This window comes from Brachyhypopomus gauderio, chromosome 7 (assembly GCF_052324685.1).
Source record: "Brachyhypopomus gauderio isolate BG-103 chromosome 7, BGAUD_0.2, whole genome shotgun sequence".
NCBI classification, from domain to species: domain Eukaryota; kingdom Metazoa; phylum Chordata; class Actinopteri; order Gymnotiformes; family Hypopomidae; genus Brachyhypopomus; species Brachyhypopomus gauderio.
In genome coordinates, this window is record NC_135217.1 from 31,082,650 (window position 1) to 31,108,088 (window position 25,439).

At 40.8% G+C, this 25,439-nt stretch overlaps 20 non-coding genes across 20 annotated transcripts; all 20 read right to left on the reverse strand.

Annotated features, from left to right (window-relative positions):
* Window positions 1-702: 702 nt before the first annotated feature.
* Window positions 703-775, reverse strand: trnat-ugu (transfer RNA threonine (anticodon UGU)). Its single transcript has one exon. It is a non-coding gene; the product is annotated as a tRNA-Thr (tRNA).
* A 1,146-nt stretch (window positions 776-1,921) lies between these two features.
* On the reverse strand, window positions 1,922-1,994 carry trnat-ugu (transfer RNA threonine (anticodon UGU)). The gene has a single exon. It is a non-coding gene; the product is annotated as a tRNA-Thr (tRNA).
* Window positions 1,995-3,305: 1,311 nt separating this feature from the next.
* trnat-ugu (transfer RNA threonine (anticodon UGU)) lies at window positions 3,306-3,378 on the reverse strand. Its single transcript has one exon. It is a non-coding gene; the product is annotated as a tRNA-Thr (tRNA).
* Window positions 3,379-4,524: 1,146 nt separating this feature from the next.
* On the reverse strand, window positions 4,525-4,597 carry trnat-ugu (transfer RNA threonine (anticodon UGU)). Its single transcript has one exon. It is a non-coding gene; the product is annotated as a tRNA-Thr (tRNA).
* Window positions 4,598-5,743: 1,146 nt separating this feature from the next.
* trnat-ugu (transfer RNA threonine (anticodon UGU)) lies at window positions 5,744-5,816 on the reverse strand. Its single transcript has one exon. It is a non-coding gene; the product is annotated as a tRNA-Thr (tRNA).
* Window positions 5,817-6,962: 1,146 nt separating this feature from the next.
* On the reverse strand, window positions 6,963-7,035 carry trnat-ugu (transfer RNA threonine (anticodon UGU)). The gene has a single exon. It is a non-coding gene; the product is annotated as a tRNA-Thr (tRNA).
* A 1,146-nt stretch (window positions 7,036-8,181) lies between these two features.
* On the reverse strand, window positions 8,182-8,254 carry trnat-ugu (transfer RNA threonine (anticodon UGU)). The gene has a single exon. It is a non-coding gene; the product is annotated as a tRNA-Thr (tRNA).
* A 1,146-nt stretch (window positions 8,255-9,400) lies between these two features.
* Window positions 9,401-9,473, reverse strand: trnat-ugu (transfer RNA threonine (anticodon UGU)). The gene has a single exon. It is a non-coding gene; the product is annotated as a tRNA-Thr (tRNA).
* A 1,146-nt stretch (window positions 9,474-10,619) lies between these two features.
* Window positions 10,620-10,692, reverse strand: trnat-ugu (transfer RNA threonine (anticodon UGU)). The gene has a single exon. It is a non-coding gene; the product is annotated as a tRNA-Thr (tRNA).
* A 1,146-nt stretch (window positions 10,693-11,838) lies between these two features.
* trnat-ugu (transfer RNA threonine (anticodon UGU)) lies at window positions 11,839-11,911 on the reverse strand. The gene has a single exon. It is a non-coding gene; the product is annotated as a tRNA-Thr (tRNA).
* Window positions 11,912-13,057: 1,146 nt separating this feature from the next.
* trnat-ugu (transfer RNA threonine (anticodon UGU)) lies at window positions 13,058-13,130 on the reverse strand. The gene has a single exon. It is a non-coding gene; the product is annotated as a tRNA-Thr (tRNA).
* A 1,146-nt stretch (window positions 13,131-14,276) lies between these two features.
* On the reverse strand, window positions 14,277-14,349 carry trnat-ugu (transfer RNA threonine (anticodon UGU)). The gene has a single exon. It is a non-coding gene; the product is annotated as a tRNA-Thr (tRNA).
* A 1,146-nt stretch (window positions 14,350-15,495) lies between these two features.
* On the reverse strand, window positions 15,496-15,568 carry trnat-ugu (transfer RNA threonine (anticodon UGU)). The gene has a single exon. It is a non-coding gene; the product is annotated as a tRNA-Thr (tRNA).
* Window positions 15,569-16,714: 1,146 nt separating this feature from the next.
* trnat-ugu (transfer RNA threonine (anticodon UGU)) lies at window positions 16,715-16,787 on the reverse strand. The gene has a single exon. It is a non-coding gene; the product is annotated as a tRNA-Thr (tRNA).
* A 1,146-nt stretch (window positions 16,788-17,933) lies between these two features.
* On the reverse strand, window positions 17,934-18,006 carry trnat-ugu (transfer RNA threonine (anticodon UGU)). The gene has a single exon. It is a non-coding gene; the product is annotated as a tRNA-Thr (tRNA).
* A 1,146-nt stretch (window positions 18,007-19,152) lies between these two features.
* trnat-ugu (transfer RNA threonine (anticodon UGU)) lies at window positions 19,153-19,225 on the reverse strand. Its single transcript has one exon. It is a non-coding gene; the product is annotated as a tRNA-Thr (tRNA).
* Window positions 19,226-20,371: 1,146 nt separating this feature from the next.
* Window positions 20,372-20,444, reverse strand: trnat-ugu (transfer RNA threonine (anticodon UGU)). The gene has a single exon. It is a non-coding gene; the product is annotated as a tRNA-Thr (tRNA).
* A 2,363-nt stretch (window positions 20,445-22,807) lies between these two features.
* trnat-ugu (transfer RNA threonine (anticodon UGU)) lies at window positions 22,808-22,881 on the reverse strand. The gene has a single exon. It is a non-coding gene; the product is annotated as a tRNA-Thr (tRNA).
* A 1,149-nt stretch (window positions 22,882-24,030) lies between these two features.
* Window positions 24,031-24,103, reverse strand: trnat-ugu (transfer RNA threonine (anticodon UGU)). Its single transcript has one exon. It is a non-coding gene; the product is annotated as a tRNA-Thr (tRNA).
* Window positions 24,104-25,247: 1,144 nt separating this feature from the next.
* trnat-ugu (transfer RNA threonine (anticodon UGU)) lies at window positions 25,248-25,320 on the reverse strand. The gene has a single exon. It is a non-coding gene; the product is annotated as a tRNA-Thr (tRNA).
* Window positions 25,321-25,439: the final 119 nt, after the last annotated feature.

The window sequence follows — 25,439 nt, forward strand, 5'->3', positions numbered from 1 at the left end:
CTAAAGACAGACAAGACTCATGGGTATTGGATCCAAATCACATCAAATTTGGGTCTACCGATGATGTTCTTCCAACTCCCCAAAACAAAGTCAGTGGTTATGTGGAGATATGGGCAGTAAAATCTGGTCGCTCTCACAAAAACCTTGTATGGTCAGTGGGAAGGTGGAGTGAGTTGGTTCAGACATTTCAGTTTGTTCCAATACAACTTATAAATGACCAAAATAGTGGGTGTGAAAGTTGCGCTGGACGTTTTAGACCAAAGAACCAAAATTTGGTCCTACCAAAACAGGAGGTCTAAGTCTATGGTTGAATTTCTTTGCTGTGTGAAAACACGTGTTTGGATAGGTCAAACCTTTGGACCAATTACAGGCAGTTGTGGGAAGGCTATGACTATGATATTGTATTATGCAGGGTATTGGCTAAGAGTAGCAAAACGAGAGTTATCAGAAGAAGGTGAAAGAGATAATCTTTGGTTGAAGTCAAGAAGAAGACAGATTATTTGGGCAGATGCATCATGATATTGTTGAACAGGTGACACCGATCATGCATGGAGAGTGCGGACAACTGCGCCCAATGAACGGCATTTTGCTTATAATTCACTTACTATTGTAAGCAAGCTTTTCATACTTTATACTATGCCGGTTTGTTTGTAGCCTGACCTTTCTTTGGATGTCCTCTTTTCTGACCTCAAAAGTTCCTAAAGGCCCTAGTGAGAATTGAACTTGCGACCCCTGGTTTACAAGACCAGTGCTCTAACCACTGAGCTATGGAGCCTTACCTGTAAGCATCATAGTTATGTGTCATCATGAAGGGCTCACCCATTCACATACACACAACCACATCTGCACCGTCTGGTAGGTATTTAACTATGCTAATGCAGCAGTGATATATTCTATCACCCAAAAGTCACACCATTTATAAAAACACTGAATAATTTACCTCTAAATGTATATATCCTCTGAAATTGTTACAGTGTCATTCTTTGTCACAGTATACTTGTATACAGCTAAAACGACTCGAAATTTGCTTGACTTTGGCACTGGAAGGTGGTAGAATAAGTAACACCGACTACTACACCTCACAAGTGCTCTACATGGCATTGTGGACTGGTCTACTGTGCTAGCTTTTGGATCAACTTCAAGGTGAGCTTGAACAAGTCAAAAAATGTTCAGCTGTTTCAAACACACCTAGACAGTTTGAGAAATGGTGAGATGTCAACTAAAGACAGACAAGACTCATGGGTATTGGATCCAAATCACATCAAATTTGGATCTACCGATGATGTTCTTCCAACTCCCCAAAACAAAGTCAGTGGTTATGTGGAGATATGGGCAGTAAAATCTGGTCGCTCTCACAAAAACCTTGTATGGTCAGTGGGAAGGTGGAGTGAGTTGGTTCAGACATTTCAGTTTGTTCCAATACAACTTATAAATGACCAAAATAGTGGGTGTGAAAGTTGCGCTGGACGTTTTAGACCAAAGAACCAAAATTTGGTCCTACCAAAACAGGAGGTCTAAGTCTCTGGTTGAATTTCTTTGCTGTGTGAAAACACGTGTTTGGAGAGGTCAAACCTTTGGACCAATTACAGGCAGTTGTGGGAAGGCTATTACTATGATATTGTATTATGCAGGGTATTGGCTAAGAGTAGCAAAACGAGAGTTATCAGAAGAAGGTGAAAGAGATAATCTGTGGTTGAAGTCAAGAAGAAGACAGATTATTTGGGCAGATGCATCATGATATTGTTGAACCGGTGACACCGATCATGCATTGAGAGCGCGGACAACTGCGCCCAATGAACGGCATTTTGCTTATAATTCACTTACTATTGTAAGCAAGCTTTTCATACTTTATACTATGCCGGTTTGTTTGTAGCCTGACCTTTCTTTGGATGTCCTCTTTTCTGACCTCAAAAGTTCCTAAAGGCCCCAGCGAGAATTGAACTCGCGACCCCTGGTTTACAAGACCAGTGCTCTAACCACTGAGCTATGGAGCCTTACCTGTAAGCGTTATAGTTATGTGTCATCATGAAGGGCTCACCCATTCACATACACACAACCACATCTGCACCGTCTGGTAGGTATTTAACTATGCTAATGCAGCAGTGATATATTCTATCACCCAAAAGTCACACCATTTAAAAAAACACTGAATAATTTACCTCTAAATGTATATATCCTCTGAAATTGTTACAGTGTCATTTTGTGTCACAGTATACTTGTATACAGCTAAAACGACTCGAAATTTGCTTGACTTTGGCACTGGAAGGTGGTAGAATAAGTAACACCGACTACTACACCTCACAAGTGCTCTACATGGCATTGTGGACTGGTCTACTGTGCTAGCTTTTGGATCAACTTCAAGGTGAGCTTGAACAAGTCAAAAAATGTTCAGCTGTTTCAAACACACCTAGACAGTTTGAGAAATGGTGAGATGTCAACTAAAGACAGACAAGACTCATGGGTATTGGATCCAAATCACATCAAATTTGGATCTACCGATGATGTTCTTCCAACTCCCCAAAACAAAGTCAGTGGTTATGTGGAGATATGGGCAGTAAAATCTGGTCGCTCTCACAAAAACCTTGTATGGTCAGTGGGAAGGTGGAGTGAGTTTGTTCAGACATTTCAGTTTGTTCCAATACAACTTATAAATGACCAAAATAGTGGGTGTGAAAGTTGCGCTGGACGTTTTAGACCAAAGAACCAAAATTTGGTCCTACCAAAACAGGAGGTCTAAGTCTATGGTTGAATTTCTTTGCTGTGTGAAAACACGTGTTTGGATAGGTCAAACCTTTGGACCAATTACAGGCAGTTGTGGGAAGGCTATGACTATGATATTGTATTATGCAGGGTATTGGCTAAGAGTAGCAAAACGAGAGTTATCAGAAGAAGGTGAAAGAGATAATCTTTGGTTGAAGTCAAGAAGAATACAGATTATTTGGGCAGATGCATCATGATATTGTTGAACAGGTGACACCGATCATGCATGGAAAGTGCGGACAACTGCGCCCAATGAACGGCATTTTGCTTATAATTCACTTACTATTGTAAGCAAGCTTTTCATACTTTATACCACGGATGTAATTTTGGGGGGGGACGGGGGGGACATGTCCCCCCCACTTTTTCAAAAGCTGGTGTTGGTCCCCCTCAGTTTTTACGGTTAAAACCAAATATTTAAATAGCGACGAATCCATGTCCCCCCCACTTTTTAAATCAAAATTACGTCCATGCTTTATACTATGCCGGTTTGTTTGTAGACTGACCTTTCTTTGGATGTCCTCTTTTCTGACCTCAAAAGTTCCTAAAGGCCCCAGCGAGAATTGAACTCGCGACCCCTGGTTTACAAGACCAGTGCTCTAACCACTGAGCTATGGAGCCTTACCTGTAAGTGTTATAGTTATGTGTCATCATGAAGGGCTCACCCATTCACATACACACAACCACATCTGCACCGTCTGGTAGGTATTTAACTATGCTAATGCAGCAGTGATATATTCTATCACCCAAAAGTCACACCATTTATAAAAACACTGAATAATTTACCTCTAAATGTATATATCCTCTGAAATTGTTACAGTGTCATTTTGTGTCACAGTATACTTGTATACAGCTAAAACGACTCGAAATTTGCTTGACTTTGGCACTGGAAGGTGGTAGAATAAGTAACACCGACTACTACACCTCACAAGTGCTCTACATGGCATTGTGGACTGGTCTACTGTGCTAGCTTTTGGATCAACTTCAAGGTGAGCTTGAACAAGTCAAAAAATGTTCAGCTGTTTCAAACACACCTAGACAGTTTGAGAAATGGTGAGATGTCAACTAAAGACAGACAAGACTCATGGGTATTGGATCCAAATCACATCAAATTTGGATCTACCGATGATGTTCTTCCAACTCCCCAAAACAAAGTCAGTGGTTATGTGGAGATATGGGCAGTAAAATCTGGTCGCTCTCACAAAAACCTTGTATGGTCAGTGGGAAGGTGGAGTGAGTTGGTTCAGACATTTCAGTTTGTTCCAATACAACTTATAAATGACCAAAATAGTGGGTGTGAAAGTTGCGCTGGACGTTTTAGACCAAAGAACCAAAATTTGGTCCTACCAAAACAGGAGGTCTAAGTCTCTGGTTGAATTTCTTTGCTGTGTGAAAACACGTGTTTGGAGAGGTCAAACCTTTGGACCAATTACAGGCAGTTGTGGGAAGGCTATTACTATGATATTGTATTATGCAGGGTATTGGCTAAGAGTAGCAAAACGAGAGTTATCAGAAGAAGGTGAAAGAGATAATCTGTGGTTGAAGTCAAGAAGAAGACAGATTATTTGGGCAGATGCATCATGATATTGTTGAACAGGTGACACCGATCATGCATGGAGAGTGCGGACAACTGCGCCCAATGAACAGCATTTTGCTTATAATTCACTTACTATTGTAAGCAAGCTTTTCATACTTTATACTATGCCGGTTTGTTTGTAGACTGACCTTTCTTTGGATGTCCTCTTTTCTGACCTCAAAAGTTCCTAAAGGCCCCAGCGAGAATTGAACTCGCAACCCCTGGTTTACAAGACCAGTGCTCTAACCACTGAGCTATGGAGCCTTACCTGTAAGCATTATAGTTATGTGTCATCATGAAGGGCTCACCCATTCACATACACACAACCACATCTGCACCGTCTGGTAGGTATTTAACTATGCTAATGCAGCACTGATATATTATATCACTCAAAAGTCACACCATTTATAAAAACACTGAATAATTTACCTCTAAATGTATATATCCTCTGAAATTGTTACAGTGTCATTTTGTGTCACAGTATACTTGTATACAGCTAAAACGACTCGAAATTTGCTTGACTTTGGCACTGGAAGGTGGTAGAATAAGTAACACCGACTACTACACCTCACAAGTGCTCTACATGGCATTGTGGACTGGTCTACTGTGCTAGCTTTTGGATCAACTTCAAGGTGAGCTTGAACAAGTAAAAAAATGTTCAGCTGTTTCAAACACACCTAGACAGTTTGAGAAATGGTGAGATGTCAACTAAAGACAGACAAGACTCATGGGTATTGGATCCAAATCACATCAAATTTGGGTCTACCGATGATGTTCTTCCAACTCCCCAAAACAAAGTCAGTGGTTATGTGGAGATATGGACAGTAAAATCTGGTCGCTCTCACAAAAACCTTGTATGGTCAGTGGGAAGGTGGAGTGAGTTGGTTCAGACATTTCAGTTTGTTCCAATACAACTTATAAATGACCAAAATAGTGGGTGTGAAAGTTGCGCTGGACGTTTTAGACCAAAGAACCAAAATTTGGTCCTACCAAAACAGGAGGTCTAAGTCTCTGGTTGAATTTCTTTGCTGTGTGAAAACACGTGTTTGGAGAGGTCACACCTTTGTACCAATTACAGGCAGTTGTGGGAAGGCTATTACTATGATATTGTATTATGCAGGGTATTGGCTAAGAGTAGCAAAACGAGAGTTATCAGAAGAAGGTGAAAGAGATAATCTGTGGTTGAAGTCAAGAAGAAGACAGATTATTTGGGCAGATGCATCATGATATTGTTGAACCGGTGACACCGATCATGCATTGAGAGCGGGGACAACTGCGCCCAATGAACGGCATTTTGCTTATAATTCACTTACTATTGTAAGCAAGCTTTTCATACTTTATACTATGCCGGTTTGTTTGTAGCCTGACCTTTCTTTGGATGTCCTCTTTTCTGACCTCAAAAGTTCCTAAAGGCCCCAGCGAGAATTGAACTCGCGACCCCTGGTTTACAAGACCAGTGCTCTAACCACTGAGCTATGGAGCCTTACCTGTAAGCGTTATAGTTATGTGTCATCATGAAGGGCTCACCCATTCACATACACACAACCACATCTGCACCGTCTGGTAGGTATTTAACTATGCTAATGCAGCAGTGATATATTCTATCACCCAAAAGTCACACCATTTATAAAAACACTGAATAATTTACCTCTAAATGTATATATCCTCTGAAATTGTTACAGTGTCATTTTGTGTCACAGTATACTTGTATACAGCTAAAACGACTCGAAATTTGCTTGACTTTGGCACTGGAAGGTGGTAGAATAAGTAACACCGACTACTACACCTCACAAGTGCTCTACATGGCATTGTGGACTGGTCTACTGTGCTAGCTTTTGGATCAACTTCAAGGTGAGCTTGAACAAGTAAAAAAATGTTCAGCTGTTTCAAACACACCTAGACAGTTTGAGAAATGGTGAGATGTCAACTAAAGACAGACAAGACTCATGGGTATTGGATCCAAATCACATCAAATTTGGGTCTACCGATGATGTTCTTCCAACTCCCCAAAACAAAGTCAGTGGTTATGTGGAGATATGGGCAGTAAAATCTGGTCGCTCTCACAAAAACCTTGTATGGTCAGTGGGAAGGTGGAGTGAGTTGGTTCAGACATTTCAGTTTGTTCCAATACAACTTATAAATGACCAAAATAGTGGGTGTGAAAGTTGCGCTGGACGTTTTAGACCAAAGAACCAAAATTTGGTCCTACCAAAACAGGAGGTCTAAGTCTCTGGTTGAATTTCTTTGCTGTGTGAAAACACGTGTTTGGAGAGGTCACACCTTTGTACCAATTACAGGCAGTTGTGGGAAGGCTATTACTATGATATTGTATTATGCAGGGTATTGGCTAAGAGTAGCAAAACGAGAGTTATCAGAAGAAGGTGAAAGAGATAATCTGTGGTTGAAGTCAAGAAGAAGACAGATTATTTGGGCAGATGCATCATGATATTGTTGAACCGGTGACACCGATCATGCATTGAGAGCGCGGACAACTGCGCCCAATGAACGGCATTTTGCTTATAATTCACTTACTATTGTAAGCAAGCTTTTCATACTTTATACTATGCCGGTTTGTTTGTAGACTGACCTTTCTTTGGATGTCCTCTTTTCTGACCTCAAAAGTTCCTAAAGGCCCCAGCGAGAATTGAACTCGCGACCCCTGGTTTACAAGACCAGTGCTCTAACCACTGAGCTATGGAGCCTTACCTGTAAGCGTTATAGTTATGTGTCATCATGAAGGGCTCACCCATTCACATACACACAACCACATCTGCACCGTCTGGTAGGTATTTAACTATGCTAATGCAGCAGTGATATATTATATCACCCAAAAGTCACACCATTTATAAAAACACTGAATAATTTACCTCTAAATGTATATATCCTCTGAAATTGTTACAGTGTCATTTTGTGTCACAGTATACTTGTATACAGCTAAAACGACTCGAAATTTGCTTGACTTTGGCACTGGAAGGTGGTAGAATAAGTAACACCGACTACTACACCTCACAAGTGCTCTACATGGCATTGTGGACTGGTCTACTGTGCTAGCTTTTGGATCAACTTCAAGGTGAGCTTGAACAAGTAAAAAAATGTTCAGCTGTTTCAAACACACCTAGACAGTTTGAGAAATGGTGAGATGTCAACTAAAGACAGACAAGACTCATGGGTATTGGATCCAAATCACATCAAATTTGGGTCTACCGATGATGTTCTTCCAACTCCCCAAAACAAAGTCAGTGGTTATGTGGAGATATGGGCAGTAAAATCTGGTCGCTCTCACAAAAACCTTGTATGGTCAGTGGGAAGGTGGAGTGAGTTGGTTCAGACATTTCAGTTTGTTCCAATAGAACTTATAAATGACCAAAATAGTGGGTGTGAAAGTTGTGCTGGACGTTTTAGACCAAAGAACCAAAATTTGGTCCTACCAAAACAGGAGGTCTAAGTCTCTGGTTGAATTTCTTTGCTGTGTGAAAACACGTGTTTGGAGAGGTCACACCTTTGTACCAATTACAGGCAGTTGTGGGAAGGCTATTACTATGATATTGTATTATGCAGGGTATTGGCTAAGAGTAGCAAAACGAGAGTTATCAGAAGAAGGTGAAAGAGATAATCTGTGGTTGAAGTCAAGAAGAAGACAGATTATTTGGGCAGATGCATCATGATATTGTTGAACCGGTGACACCGATCATGCATTGAGAGCGCGGACAACTGCGCCCAATGAACGGCATTTTGCTTATAATTCACTTACTATTGTAAGCAAGCTTTTCATACTTTATACTATGCCGGTTTGTTTGTAGCCTGACCTTTCTTTGGATGTCCTCTTTTCTGACCTCAAAAGTTCCTAAAGGCCCCAGCGAGAATTGAACTCGCGACCCCTGGTTTACAAGACCAGTGCTCTAACCACTGAGCTATGGAGCCTTACCTGTAAGCGTTATAGTTATGTGTCATCATGAAGGGCTCACCCATTCACATACACACAACCACATCTGCACCGTCTGGTAGGTATTTAACTATGCTAATGCAGCAGTGATATATTCTATCACCCAAAAGTCACACCATTTATAAAAACACTGAATAATTTACCTCTAAATGTATATATCCTCTGAAATTGTTACAGTGTCATTTTGTGTCACAGTATACTTGTATACAGCTAAAACGACTCGAAATTTGCTTGACTTTGGCACTGGAAGGTGGTAGAATAAGTAACACCGACTACTACACCTCACAAGTGCTCTACATGGCATTGTGGACTGGTCTACTGTGCTAGCTTTTGGATCAACTTCAAGGTGAGCTTGAACAAGTCAAAAAATGTTCAGCTGTTTCAAACACACCTAGACAGTTTGAGAAATGGTGAGATGTCAACTAAAGACAGACAAGACTCATGGGTATTGGATCCAAATCACATCAAATTTGGGTCTACCGATGATGTTCTTCCAACTCCCCAAAACAAAGTCAGTGGTTATGTGGAGATATGGGCAGTAAAATCTGGTCGCTCTCACAAAAACCTTGTATGGTCAGTGGGAAAATGGAGTGAGTTGGTTCAGACATTTCAGTTTGTTCCAATACAACTTATAAATGACCAAAATAGTGGGTGTGAAAGTTGCGCTGGACGTTTTAGACCAAAGAACCAAAATTTGGTCCTACCAAAACAGGAGGTCTAAGTCTCTGGTTGAATTTCTTTGCTGTGTGAAAACACGTGTTTGGAGAGGTCAAACCTTTGGACCAATTACAGGCAGTTGTGGGAAGGCTATTACTATGATATTGTATTATGCAGGGTATTGGCTAAGAGTAGCAAAACGAGAGTTATCAGAAGAAGGTGAAAGAGATAATCTGTGGTTGAAGTCAAGAAGAAGACAGATTATTTGGGCAGATGCATCATGATATTGTTGAACCGGTGACACCGATCATGCATTGAGAGCGCGGACAACTGCGCCCAATGAACGGCATTTTGCTTATAATTCACTTACTATTGTAAGCAAGCTTTTCATACTTTATACTATGCCGGTTTGTTTGTAGCCTGACCTTTCTTTGGATGTCCTCTTTTCTGACCTCAAAAGTTCCTAAAGGCCCCAGCGAGAATTGAACTCGCGACCCCTGGTTTACAAGACCAGTGCTCTAACCACTGAGCTATGGAGCCTTACCTGTAAGCGTTATAGTTATGTGTCATCATGAAGGGCTCACCCATTCACATACACACAACCACATCTGCACCGTCTGGTAGGTATTTAACTATGCTAATGCAGCAGTGATATATTCTATCACCCAAAAGTCACACCATTTATAAAAACACTGAATAATTTACCTCTAAATGTATATATCCTCTGAAATTGTTACAGTGTCATTTTGTGTCACAGTATACTTGTATACAGCTAAAACGACTCGAAATTTGCTTGACTTTGGCACTGGAAGGTGGTAGAATAAGTAACACCGACTACTACACCTCACAAGTGCTCTACATGGCATTGTGGACTGGTCTACTGTGCTAGCTTTTGGATCAACTTCAAGGTGAGCTTGAACAAGTCAAAAAATGTTCAGCTGTTTCAAACACACCTAGACAGTTTGAGAAATGGTGAGATGTCAACTAAAGACAGACAAGACTCATGGGTATTGGATCCAAATCACATCAAATTTGGGTCTACCGATGATGTTCTTCCAACTCCCCAAAACAAAGTCAGTGGTTATGTGGAGATATGGGCAGTAAAATCTGGTCGCTCTCACAAAAACCTTGTATGGTCAGTGGGAAGGTGGAGTGAGTTGGTTCAGACATTTCAGTTTGTTCCAATAGAACTTATAAATGACCAAAATAGTGGGTGTGAAAGTTGTGCTGGACGTTTTAGACCAAAGAACCAAAATTTGGTCCTACCAAAACAGGAGGTCTAAGTCTCTGGTTGAATTTCTTTGCTGTGTGAAAACACGTGTTTGGAGAGGTCACACCTTTGTACCAATTACAGGCAGTTGTGGGAAGGCTATTACTATGATATTGTATTATGCAGGGTATTGGCTAAGAGTAGCAAAACGAGAGTTATCAGAAGAAGGTGAAAGAGATAATCTGTGGTTGAAGTCAAGAAGAAGACAGATTATTTGGGCAGATGCATCATGATATTGTTGAACCGGTGACACCGATCATGCATTGAGAGCGCGGACAACTGCGCCCAATGAACGGCATTTTGCTTATAATTCACTTACTATTGTAAGCAAGCTTTTCATACTTTATACTATGCCGGTTTGTTTGTAGCCTGACCTTTCTTTGGATGTCCTCTTTTCTGACCTCAAAAGTTCCTAAAGGCCCCAGCGAGAATTGAACTCGCGACCCCTGGTTTACAAGACCAGTGCTCTAACCACTGAGCTATGGAGCCTTACCTGTAAGCGTTATAGTTATGTGTCATCATGAAGGGCTCACCCATTCACATACACACAACCACATCTGCACCGTCTGGTAGGTATTTAACTATGCTAATGCAGCAGTGATATATTCTATCACCCAAAAGTCACACCATTTATAAAAACACTGAATAATTTACCTCTAAATGTATATATCCTCTGAAATTGTTACAGTGTCATTTTGTGTCACAGTATACTTGTATACAGCTAAAACGACTCGAAATTTGCTTGACTTTGGCACTGGAAGGTGGTAGAATAAGTAACACCGACTACTACACCTCAGAAGTGCTCTACATGGCATTGTGGACTGGTCTACTGTGCTAGCTTTTGGATCAACTTCAAGGTGAGCTTGAACAAGTAAAAAAATGTTCAGCTGTTTCAAACACACCTAGACAGTTTGAGAAATGGTGAGATGTCAACTAAAGACAGACAAGACTCATGGGTATTGGATCCAAATCACATCAAATTTGGGTCTACCGATGATGTTCTTCCAACTCCCCAAAACAAAGTCAGTGGTTATGTGGAGATATGGGCAGTAAAATCTGGTCGCTCTCACAAAAACCTTGTATGGTCAGTGGGAAAATGGAGTGAGTTGGTTCAGACATTTCAGTTTGTTCCAATACAACTTATAAATGACCAAAATAGTGGGTGTGAAAGTTGCGCTGGACGTTTTAGACCAAAGAACCAAAATTTGGTCCTACCAAAACAGGAGGTCTAAGTCTCTGGTTGAATTTCTTTGCTGTGTGAAAACACGTGTTTGGAGAGGTCAAACCTTTGGACCAATTACAGGCAGTTGTGGGAAGGCTATTACTATGATATTGTATTATGCAGGGTATTGGCTAAGAGTAGCAAAACGAGAGTTATCAGAAGAAGGTGAAAGAGATAATCTGTGGTTGAAGTCAAGAAGAAGACAGATTATTTGGGCAGATGCATCATGATATTGTTGAACCGGTGACACCGATCATGCATTGAGAGCGCGGACAACTGCGCCCAATGAACGGCATTTTGCTTATAATTCACTTACTATTGTAAGCAAGCTTTTCATACTTTATACTATGCCGGTTTGTTTGTAGCCTGACCTTTCTTTGGATGTCCTCTTTTCTGACCTCAAAAGTTCCTAAAGGCCCCAGCGAGAATTGAACTCGCGACCCCTGGTTTACAAGACCAGTGCTCTAACCACTGAGCTATGGAGCCTTACCTGTAAGCGTTATAGTTATGTGTCATCATGAAGGGCTCACCCATTCACATACACACAACCACATCTGCACCGTCTGGTAGGTATTTAACTATGCTAATGCAGCAGTGATATATTCTATCACCCAAAAGTCACACCATTTATAAAAACACTGAATAATTTACCTCTAAATGTATATATCCTCTGAAATTGTTACAGTGTCATTTTGTGTCACAGTATACTTGTATACAGCTAAAACGACTCGAAATTTGCTTGACTTTGGCACTGGAAGGTGGTACAATAAGTAACACCGACTACTACACCTCACAAGTGCTCTACATGGCATTGTGGACTGGTCTACTGTGCTAGCTTTTGGATCAACTTCAAGGTGAGCTTGAACAAGTCAAAAAATGTTCAGCTGTTTCAAACACACCTAGACAGTTTGAGAAATGGTGAGATGTCAACTAAAGACAGACAAGACTCATGGGTATTGGATCCAAATCACATCAAATTTGGGTCTACCGATGATGTTCTTCCAACTCCCCAAAACAAAGTCAGTGGTTATGTGGAGATATGGGCAGTAAAATCTGGTCGCTCTCACAAAAACCTTGTATGGTCAGTGGGAAGGTGGAGTGAGTTGGTTCAGACATTTCAGTTTGTTCCAATACAACTTATAAATGACCAAAATAGTGGGTGTGAAAGTTGCGCTGGACGTTTTAGACCAAAGAACCAAAATTTGGTCCTACCAAAACAGGAGGTCTAAGTCTATGGTTGAATTTCTTTGCTGTGTGAAAACACGTGTTTGGATAGGTCAAACCTTTGGACCAATTACAGGCAGTTGTGGGAAGGCTATAACTATGATATTGTATTATGCAGGGTATTGGCTAAGAGTAGCAAAACGAGAGTTATCAGAAGAAGGTGAAAGAGATAATCTTTGGTTGAAGTCAAGAAGAAGACAGATTATTTGGGCAGATGCATCATGATATTGTTGAACAGGTGACACCGATCATGCATGGAGAGTGCGGACAACTGCGCCCAATGAACGGCATTTTGCTTATAATTCACTTACTATTGTAAGCAAGCTTTTCATACTTTATACTATGCCGGTTTGTTTGTAGACTGACCTTTCTTTGGATGTCCTCTTTTCTGACCTCAAAAGTTCCTAAAGGCCCCAGCGAGAATTGAACTCGCAACCCCTGGTTTACAAGACCAGTGCTCTAACCACTGAGCTATGGAGCCTTACCTGTAAGCATTATAGTTATGTGTCATCATGAAGGGCTCACCCATTCACATACACACAACCACATCTGCACCGTCTGGTAGGTATTTAACTATGCTAATGCAGCAGTGATATATTATATCACCCAAAAGTCACACCATTTATAAAAACACTGAATAATTTACCTCTAAATGTATATATCCTCTGAAATTGTTACAGTGTCATTTTGTGTCACAGTATACTTGTATACAGCTAAAACGACTCGAAATTTGCTTGACTTTGGCACTGGAAGGTGGTAGAATAAGTAACACCGACTACTACACCTCACAAGTGCTCTACATGGCATTGTGGACTGGTCTACTGTGCTAGCTTTTGGATCAACTTCAAGGTGAGCTTGAACAAGTCAAAAAATGTTCAGCTGTTTCAAACACACCTAGACAGTTTGAGAAATGGTGAGATGTCAACTAAAGACAGACAAGACTCATGGGTATTGGATCCAAATCACATCAAATTTGGGTCTACCGATGATGTTCTTCCAACTCCCCAAAACAAAGTCAGTGGTTATGTGGAGATATGGACAGTAAAATCTGGTCGCTCTCACAAAAACCTTGTATGGTCAGTGGGAAGGTGGAGTGAGTTGGTTCAGACATTTCAGTTTGTTCCAATACAACTTATAAATGACCAAAATAGTGGGTGTGAAAGTTGCGCTGGACGTTTTAGACCAAAGAACCAAAATTTGGTCCTACCAAAACAGGAGGTCTAAGTCTCTGGTTGAATTTCTTTGCTGTGTGAAAACACGTGTTTGGAGAGGTCAAACCTTTGGACCAATTACAGGCAGTTGTGGGAAGGCAATTACTATGATATTGTATTATGCAGGGTATTGGCTAAGAGTAGCAAAACGAGAGTTATCAGAAGAAGGTGAAAGAGATAATCTGTGGTTGAAGTCAAGAAGAAGACAGATTATTTGGGCAGATGCATCATGATATTGTTGAACCGGTGACACCGATCATGCATTGAGAGTGCGGACAACTGCGCCCAATGAACGGCATTTTGCTTATAATTCACTTACTATTGTAAGCAAGCTTTTCATACTTTATACTATGACGGTTTGTTTGTAGACTGACCTTTCTTTGGATGTCCTCTTTTCTGACCTCAAAAGTTCCTAAAGGCCCCAGCGAGAATTGAACTCGCGACCCCTGGTTTACAAGACCAGTGCTCTAACCACTGAGCTATGGAGCCTTACCTGTAAGCGTTATAGTTATGTGTCATCATGAAGGGCTCACCCATTCACATACACACAACCACATCTGCACCGTCTGGTAGGTATTTAACTATGCTAATGCAGCAGTGATATATTCTATCACCCAAAAGTCACACCATTTATAAAAACACTGAATAATTTACCTCTAAATGTATATATCCTCTGAAATTGTTACAGTGTCATTTTGTGTCACAGTATACTTGTATACAGCTAAAACGACTCGAAATTTGCTTGACTTTGGCACTGGAAGGTGGTAGAATAAGTAACACCGACTACTACACCTCACAAGTGCTCTACATGGCATTGTGGACTGGTCTACTGTGCTAGCTTTTGGATCAACTTCAAGGTGAGCTTGAACAAGTCAAAAAATGTTCAGCTGTTTCAAACACACCTAGACAGTTTGAGAAATGGTGAGATGTCAACTAAAGACAGACAAGACTCATGGGTATTGGATCCAAATCACATCAAATTTGGGTCTACCGATGATGTTCTTCCAACTCCCCAAAACAAAGTCAGTGGTTATGTGGAGATATGGGCAGTAAAATCTGGTCGCTCTCACAAAAACCTTGTATGGTCAGTGGGAAAATGGAGTGAGTTGGTTCAGACATTTCAGTTTGTTCCAATACAACTTATAAATGACCAAAATAGTGGGTGTGAAAGTTGCGCTGGACGTTTTAGACCAAAGAACCAAAATTTGGTCCTACCAAAACAGGAGGTCTAAGTCTCTGGTTGAATTTCTTTGCTGTGTGAAAACACGTGTTTGGAGAGGTCAAACCTTTGGACCAATTACAGGCAGTTGTGGGAAGGCTATTACTATGATATTGTATTATGCAGGGTATTGGCTAAGAGTAGCAAAACGAGAGTTATCAGAAGAAGGTGAAAGAGATAATCTGTGGTTGAAGTCAAGAAGAAGACAGATTATTTGGGCAGATGCATCATGATATTGTTGAACCGGTGACACCGATCATGCATTGAGAGCGCGGACAACTGCGCCCAATGAACGGCATTTTGCTTATAATTCACTTACTATTGTAAGCAAGCTTTTCATACTTTATACTATGCCGGTTTGTTTGTAGCCTGACCTTTCTTTGGATGTCCTCTTTTCTGACCTCAAAAGTTCCTAAAGGCCCCAGCGAGAATTGAACTCGCGACCCCTGGTTTACAAGACCAGTGCTCTAACCACTGAGCTATGGAGCCTTACCTGTAAGCGTTATAGTTATGTGTCATCATGAAGGGCTCACCCATTCACATACACACAACCACATCTGCACCGTCTGGTAGGTATTTAACTATGCTAATGCAGCAGTGATATATTCTATCACCCAAAAGTCACACCATTTATAAAAACACTGAATAATTTACCTCTAAATGTATATATCCTCTGAAATTGTTACAGTGTCATTTTGTGTCACAGTATACTTGTATACAGCTAAAACGACTCGAAATTTGCTTGACTTTGGCACTGGAAGGTGGTAGAATAAGTAACACCGACTACTACACCTCACAAGTGCTCTACATGGCATTGTGGACTGGTCTACTGTGCTAGCTTTTGGATCAACTTCAAGGTGAGCTTGAACAAGTCAAAAAATGTTCAGCTGTTTCAAACACACCTAGACAGTTTGAGAAATGGTGAGATGTCAACTAAAGACAGACAAGACTCATGGGTATTGGATCCAAATCACATCAAATTTGGGTCTACCGATGATGTTCTTCCAACTCCCCAAAACAAAGTCAGTGGTTATGTGGAGATATGGGCAGTAAAATCTGGTCGCTCTCACAAAAACCTTGTATGGTCAGTGGGAAGGTGGAGTGAGTTGGTTCAGACATTTCAGTTTGTTCCAATAGAACTTATAAATGACCAAAATAGTGGGTGTGAAAGTTGTGCTGGACGTTTTAGACCAAAGAACCAAAATTTGGTCCTACCAAAACAGGAGGTCTAAGTCTCTGGTTGAATTTCTTTGCTGTGTGAAAACACGTGTTTGGAGAGGTCACACCTTTGTACCAATTACAGGCAGTTGTGGGAAGGCTATTACTATGATATTGTATTATGCAGGGTATTGGCTAAGAGTAGCAAAACGAGAGTTATCAGAAGAAGGTGAAAGAGATAATCTGTGGTTGAAGTCAAGAAGAAGACAGATTATTTGGGCAGATGCATCATGATATTGTTGAACCGGTGACACCGATCATGCATTGAGAGCGCGGACAACTGCGCCCAATGAACGGCATTTTGCTTATAATTCACTTACTATTGTAAGCAAGCTTTTCATACTTTATACTATGCCGGTTTGTTTGTAGCCTGACCTTTCTTTGGATGTCCTCTTTTCTGACCTCAAAAGTTCCTAAAGGCCCCAGCGAGAATTGAACTCGCGACCCCTGGTTTACAAGACCAGTGCTCTAACCACTGAGCTATGGAGCCTTACCTGTAAGCGTTATAGTTATGTGTCATCATGAAGGGCTCACCCATTCACATACACACAACCACATCTGCACCGTCTGGTAGGTATTTAACTATGCTAATGCAGCAGTGATATATTCTATCACCCAAAAGTCACACCATTTATAAAAACACTGAATAATTTACCTCTAAATGTATATATCCTCTGAAATTGTTACAGTGTCATTTTGTGTCACAGTATACTTGTATACAGCTAAAACGACTCGAAATTTGCTTGACTTTGGCACTGGAAGGTGGTAGAATAAGTAACACCGACTACTACACCTCAGAAGTGCTCTACATGGCATTGTGGACTGGTCTACTGTGCTAGCTTTTGGATCAACTTCAAGGTGAGCTTGAACAAGTAAAAAAATGTTCAGCTGTTTCAAACACACCTAGACAGTTTGAGAAATGGTGAGATGTCAACTAAAGACAGACAAGACTCATGGGTATTGGATCCAAATCACATCAAATTTGGGTCTACCGATGATGTTCTTCCAACTCCCCAAAACAAAGTCAGTGGTTATGTGGAGATATGGGCAGTAAAATCTGGTCGCTCTCACAAAAACCTTGTATGGTCAGTGGGAAAATGGAGTGAGTTGGTTCAGACATTTCAGTTTGTTCCAATACAACTTATAAATGACCAAAATAGTGGGTGTGAAAGTTGCGCTGGACGTTTTAGACCAAAGAACCAAAATTTGGTCCTACCAAAACAGGAGGTCTAAGTCTCTGGTTGAATTTCTTTGCTGTGTGAAAACACGTGTTTGGAGAGGTCAAACCTTTGGACCAATTACAGGCAGTTGTGGGAAGGCTATTACTATGATATTGTATTATGCAGGGTATTGGCTAAGAGTAGCAAAACGAGAGTTATCAGAAGAAGGTGAAAGAGATAATCTGTGGTTGAAGTCAAGAAGAAGACAGATTATTTGGGCAGATGCATCATGATATTGTTGAACCGGTGACACCGATCATGCATTGAGAGCGCGGACAACTGCGCCCAATGAACGGCATTTTGCTTATAATTCACTTACTATTGTAAGCAAGCTTTTCATACTTTATACTATGCCGGTTTGTTTGTAGCCTGACCTTTCTTTGGATGTCCTCTTTTCTGACCTCAAAAGTTCCTAAAGGCCCCAGCGAGAATTGAACTCGCGACCCCTGGTTTACAAGACCAGTGCTCTAACCACTGAGCTATGGAGCCTTACCTGTAAGCGTTATAGTTATGTGTCATCATGAAGGGCTCACCCATTCACATACACACAACCACATCTGCACCGTCTGGTAGGTATTTAACTATGCTAATGCAGCAGTGATATATTCTATCACCCAAAAGTCACACCATTTATAAAAACACTGAATAATTTACCTCTAAATGTATATATCCTCTGAAATTGTTACAGTGTCATTTTGTGTCACAGTATACTTGTATACAGCTAAAACGACTCGAAATTTGCTTGACTTTGGCACTGGAAGGTGGTACAATAAGTAACACCGACTACTACACCTCACAAGTGCTCTACATGGCATTGTGGACTGGTCTACTGTGCTAGCTTTTGGATCAACTTCAAGGTGAGCTTGAACAAGTCAAAAAATGTTCAGCTGTTTCAAACACACCTAGACAGTTTGAGAAATGGTGAGATGTCAACTAAAGACAGACAAGACTCATGGGTATTGGATCCAAATCACATCAAATTTGGGTCTACCGATGATGTTCTTCCAACTCCCCAAAACAAAGTCAGTGGTTATGTGGAGATATGGGCAGTAAAATCTGGTCGCTCTCACAAAAACCTTGTATGGTCAGTGGGAAGGTGGAGTGAGTTGGTTCAGACATTTCAGTTTGTTCCAATACAACTTATAAATGACCAAAATAGTGGGTGTGAAAGTTGCGCTGGACGTTTTAGACCAAAGAACCAAAATTTGGTCCTACCAAAACAGGAGGTCTAAGTCTATGGTTGAATTTCTTTGCTGTGTGAAAACACGTGTTTGGATAGGTCAAACCTTTGGACCAATTACAGGCAGTTGTGGGAAGGCTATAACTATGATATTGTATTATGCAGGGTATTGGCTAAGAGTAGCAAAACGAGAGTTATCAGAAGAAGGTGAAAGAGATAATCTTTGGTTGAAGTCAAGAAGAAGACAGATTATTTGGGCAGATGCATCATGATATTGTTGAACAGGTGACACCGATCATGCATGGAGAGTGCGGACAACTGCGCCCAATGAACGGCATTTTGCTTATAATTCACTTACTATTGTAAGCAAGCTTTTCATACTTTATACTATGCCGGTTTGTTTGTAGACTGACCTTTCTTTGGATGTCCTCTTTTCTGACCTCAAAAGTTCCTAAAGGCCCCAGCGAGAATTGAACTCGCAACCCCTGGTTTACAAGACCAGTGCTCTAACCACTGAGCTATGGAGCCTTACCTGTAAGCATTATAGTTATGTGTCATCATGAAGGGCTCACCCATTCACATACACACAACCACATCTGCACCGTCTGGTAGGTATTTAACTATGCTAATGCAGCAGTGATATATTATATCACCCAAAAGTCACACCATTTATAAAAACACTGAATAATTTACCTCTAAATGTATATATCCTCTGAAATTGTTACAGTGTCATTTTGTGTCACAGTATACTTGTATACAGCTAAAACGACTCGAAATTTGCTTGACTTTGGCACTGGAAGGTGGTAGAATAAGTAACACCGACTACTACACCTCACAAGTGCTCTACATGGCATTGTGGACTGGTCTACTGTGCTAGCTTTTGGATCAACTTCAAGGTGAGCTTGAACAAGTCAAAAAATGTTCAGCTGTTTCAAACACACCTAGACAGTTTGAGAAATGGTGAGATGTCAACTAAAGACAGACAAGACTCATGGGTATTGGATCCAAATCACATCAAATTTGGGTCTACCGATGATGTTCTTCCAACTCCCCAAAACAAAGTCAGTGGTTATGTGGAGATATGGACAGTAAAATCTGGTCGCTCTCACAAAAACCTTGTATGGTCAGTGGGAAGGTGGAGTGAGTTGGTTCAGACATTTCAGTTTGTTCCAATACAACTTATAAATGACCAAAATAGTGGGTGTGAAAGTTGCGCTGGACGTTTTAGACCAAAGAACCAAAATTTGGTCCTACCAAAACAGGAGGTCTAAGTCTCTGGTTGAATTTCTTTGCTGTGTGAAAACACGTGTTTGGAGAGGTCAAACCTTTGGACCAATTACAGGCAGTTGTGGGAAGGCAATTACTATGATATTGTATTATGCAGGGTATTGGCTAAGAGTAGCAAAACGAGAGTTATCAGAAGAAGGTGAAAGAGATAATCTGTGGTTGAAGTCAAGAAGAAGACAGATTATTTGGGCAGATGCATCATGATATTGTTGAACCGGTGACACCGATCATGCATTGAGAGTGCGGACAACTGCGCCCAATGAACGGCATTTTGCTTATAATTCACTTACTATTGTAAGCAAGCTTTTCATACTTTATACTATGACGGTTTGTTTGTAGACTGACCTTTCTTTGGATGTCCTCTTTTCTGACCTCAAAAGTTCCTAAAGGCCCCAGCGAGAATTGAACTCGCAACCCCTGGTTTACAAGACCAGTGCTCTAACCACTGAGCTATGGAGCCTTACCTGTAAGCATTATAGTTATGTGTCATCATGAAGGGCTCACCCATTCACATACACACAACCACATCGCACCGTCTGGTAGGTATTTAACTATGCTAATGCAGCAGTGATATATTCTATCACCCAAAAGTCACACCATTTATAAAAACACTGAATAATTTACCTCTAAATGTATATATCCTCTGAAATTGTTACAGTGTCATTCTGTGTCCACAGTATACTTGTATACAGCTAAAACGACTCGAAATTTGCTTGACTTTGGCACTGGAAGGTGGTAGAATAAGTAACACCGACTACTACACCTCACAAGTGCTCTACATGGCATTGTGGACTGGTCTACTGTGCTAGCTTTTGGATCAACTTCAAGGTGAGCTTGAACAAGTCAAAAAAATGTTCAGCTGTTTCAAACACACCTAGACAGTTTGAGAAATGGTGAGATGTCAACTAAAGACAGACAAGACTCATGGGTATTGGATCCAAATCACATCAAATTTGGGTCTACCGATGATGTTCTTCCAACTCCCCAAAACAAAGTCAGTGGTTATGTGGAGATATGGGCAGTAAAATCTGGTCGCTCTCACAAAAACCTTGTATGGTCAGTGGGAAGGTGGAGTGAGTTGGTTCAGACATTTCAGTTTGTTCCAATACAACTTATAAATGACCAAAATAGTGGTGTGAAAGTTGCGCTGGACGTTTTAGACCAAAGAACCAAAATTTGGTCCTACCAAAACAGGAGGTCTAAGTCTCTGGTTGACTTTCTTTGCTGTGTGAAAACACGTGTTTGGAGAGGTCAAACCTTTGGACCAATTACAGGCAGTTGTGGGAAGGCTATTACTATGATATTGTATTATGCAGGGTATTGGCTAAGAGTAGCAAAACGAGAGTTATCAGAAGAAGGTGAAAGAGATAATCTGTGGTTGAAGTCAAGAAGAAGACAGATTATTTGGGCAGATGCATCATGATATTGTTGAACCGGTGACACCGATCATGCATTGAGAGCGCGGACAACTGCGCCCAATGAACGCATTTTGCTTATAATTCACTTACTATTGTAAGCAAGCTTTTCATACTTTATACTATGCGGTTTGTTTGTAGCCTGACCTTTCTTTGGATGTCCTCTTTTCTGACCTCAAAAGTTCCTAAAGGCCCCAGCGAGAATTGAACTCGCGACCCCTGGTTTACCAAGACCAGTGCTCTAACCACTGAGCTATGGAGCCTTACCTGTAAGTGTTATAGTTATGTGTCATCATGAAGGGCTCACCCATTCACATACACACAACCACATCTGCACCGTCTGGTAGGTATTTAACTATGCTAATGCAGCAGTGATATATTCTATCACCCAAAAGTCACACCATTTATAAAAACACTGAATAATTTACCTCTAAATGTATATATCCTCTGAAATTGTTACAGTGTCATTTTGTGTCACAGTATACTTGTATACAGCTAAAACGACTCGAAATTTGCTTGACTTTGGCACTGGAAGGTGGTAGAATAAGTAACACCGACTACTACACCTCACAAGTGCTCTACATGGCATTGTGGACTGGTCTACTGTGCTAGCTTTTGGATCAACTTCAAGGTGAGCTTGAACAAGTAAAAAAATGTTCAGCTGTTTCAAACACACCTAGACAGTTTGAGAATGGTGAGATGTCAACTAAAGACAGACAAGACTCATGGGTATTGGATCCAAATCACATCAAATTTGGGTCTACCGATGATGTTCTTCCAACTCACCAAAACAAAGTCAGTGGTTATGTGGAGATATGGGCAGTAAAATCTGGTCGCTCTCTCACAAAAACCTTGTATGGTCAGTGGGAAGGTGGAGTGAGTTGGTTCAGACATTTCAGTTTGTTCCAATACAACTTATAAATGACCAAATTAGTGGGTGTGAAAGTTGCGCTGGACGTTTTAGACCAAAGAACCAAAATTTGGTCCTACCAAAACAGGAGGTCTAAGTCTATGGTTGAATTTCTTTGCTGTGTGAAAACACGTGTTTGGATAGGTCAAACCTTTGGACCAATTACAGGCAGTTGTGGGAAGGCTATGACTATGATATTGTATTATGCAGGGTATTGGCTAAGAGTAGCAAAACGAGAGTTATCAGAAGAAGGTGAAAGAGATAATCTTTGGTTGAAGTCAAGAAGAAGACAGATTATTTGGGCAGATGCATCATGATATTGTTGAACAGGTGACACCGATCATGCATGGAGAGTGCGGACAACTGCGCCCATGAACGGCATTTTTGCTTATAATTCACTTACTATTGTAAGCAAGCTTTCATACTTTATACTATGCCGGTTTGTTTGTAGACTGACCTTTCTTTGGATGTCCTCTTTTCTGACCTCAAAAGTTCCTAAGGCCCCAGCGAGAATTGAACTCGCGACCCCTGGTTTACAAGACCAGTGCTCTAACCACTGAGCTATGGAGGCCTTACCTATAAGCATTATAGTTATGTGTCATCATGAAGGGCTCACCCATTCACATACACACAACCACATCTGCACCGTCCTGGTAGGTATTTAACTATGCTAATGCAGCAGTGATATATTATATCACCCAAAAGTCACACCATTTATAAAAACACTGAATAATTTACCTCTAAATGTATATATCCTCTGAAATTGTTACAGTGTCATTTTGTGTCACAGTATACTTGTATACAGCTAAAACGACTCGAAATTTGCTTGACTTTGGCACTGGAAGGTGGTAGAATAAGTAACACCGACTACTACACCTCACAAGTGCTCTACATGGCATTGTGGACTGGTCTACTGTGCTAGCTTTTGGATCAACTTCAAGGTGAGCTTGAACAAGTCAAAAAATGTTCAGCTGTTTCAAACACACCTAGACAGTTTGAGAAATGGTGAGATGTCAACTAAAGACAGACAAGACTCATGGGTATTGGATCCAAATCACATCAATTTGGATCTACCGATGATGTTCTTCCAACTCCCCAAAACAAAGTCAGTGGTTATGTGGAGATATGGGCAGTAAAATCTGGTCGCTCTCACAAAAAACCTTGTATGGTCAGTGGGAAGGTGGAGTGAGTTGGTTCAGACATTTCAGTTTGTTCCAATACAACTTATAAATGACCAAAATAGTGGGTGTGAAAGTTGCGCTGGACGTTTTAGACCAAAGAACCAAAATTTGGTCCTACCAAAACAGGAGGTCTAAGTCTATGGTTGAATTTCTTTGCTGTGTGAAAACACGTGTTTGGATAGGTTCAAACCTTTGGACCAATTACAGGCAGTTGTGGGAAGGCTATGACTATGATATTGTATTATGCAGGGTATTGGCTAAGAGTAGCAAAACGAGAGTTATCAGAAGAAGGTGAAAGAGATAATCTTTGGTTGAAGTCAAGAAGAAGACAGATTATTTGGGCAGATGCATCATGATATTGTTGAACAGGTGACACCGATCATGCATGGAGAGTGCGGACAACTGCAGCCCAATGAACAGCATTCTGCTTATAATTCACTTACTATTGTAAGCAAGCTTTTCATACTTTATACTATGCCGGTTTGTTTGTAGACTGACCTTTCTTTGGATGTCCTCTTTTCTGACCTCAAAAGTTCCTAAAGGCCCCAGCGAGAATTGAACTCGCAACCCCTGGTTTACAAGACCAGTGCTCTAACCACTGAGCTATGGAGCCTTACCTGTAAGCATTATAGTTATGTGTCATCATGAAGGGCTCACCCATTCACATACACACAACCACATCTGCACCGTCTGGTAGGTATTTAACTATGCTAATGCAGCACTGATATATTATATCACCCAAAAGTCACACCATTTATAAAAACACTGAATAATTTACCTCTAAATGTATATATCCTCTGAAATTGTTACAGTGTCATTTTGTGTCACAGTATACTTGTATACAGCTAAAACGACTCGAAATTTGCTTGACTTTGGCACTGGAAGGTGGTAGAATAAGTAACACCGACTACTACACCTCACAAGTGCTCTACATGGCATTGTGGACTGGTCTACTGTGCTAGCTTTTGGATCAACTTCAAGGTGAGCTTGAACAAGTAAAAAAATGTTCAGCTGTTTCAAACACACCTAGACAGTTTGAGAAATGGTGAGATGTCAACTAAAGACAGACAAGACTCATGGTATTGGATCCAAATCACATCAAATTTGGGTCTACCGATGATGTTCTTCCAACTCCCCAAAACAAAGTCAGTGGTTATGTGGAGATATGGACAGTAAAATCTGGTCGCTCTCACAAAAACCTTGTATGGTCAGTGGAAGGTGGAGTGAGTTGGTTCAGACATTTCAGTTTGTTCCAATACAACTTATAAATGACCAAAATAGTGGGTGTGAAAGTTGCGCTGGACGTTTTAGACCAAAGAACCAAAATTTGGTCCTACCAAAACAGGAGGTCTAAGTCTCTGGTTGAATTTCTTTGCTGTGTGAAAACACGTGTTTGGAGAGGTCACACCTTTGTACCAATTACAGGCAGTTGTGGGAAGGCTATTACTATGATATTGTATTATGCAGGGTATTGGCTAAGAGTAGCAAAACGAGAGTTATCAGAAGAAGGTGAAAGAGATAATCTTTGGTTGAAGGTCAAGAAGAAGACAGATTATTTGGGCAGATGCATCATGATATTGTTGAACAGGTGACACCGATCATGCATGGAGAGTGCGGACAACTGCGCCCAATGAACGGCATTTTGCTTATAATTCACTTACTATTGTAAGCAAGCTTTTCATACTTTATACTATGCCGGTTTGTTTGTAGACTGACCTTTCTTTGGATGTCCTCTTTTCTGACCTCAAAGTTCCTAAAGGCCCCAGCGAGAATTGAACTCGCAACCCCTGGTTTACAAGACCAGTGCTCTAACCACTGAGCTATGGAGCCTTACCTGTAAGCATTATAGTTATGTGTCATCATGAAGGGCTCACCCATTCACATACACACAACCACATCTGCACCGTCTGGTAGGTATTTAACTATGCTAATGCAGCAGTGATATATTA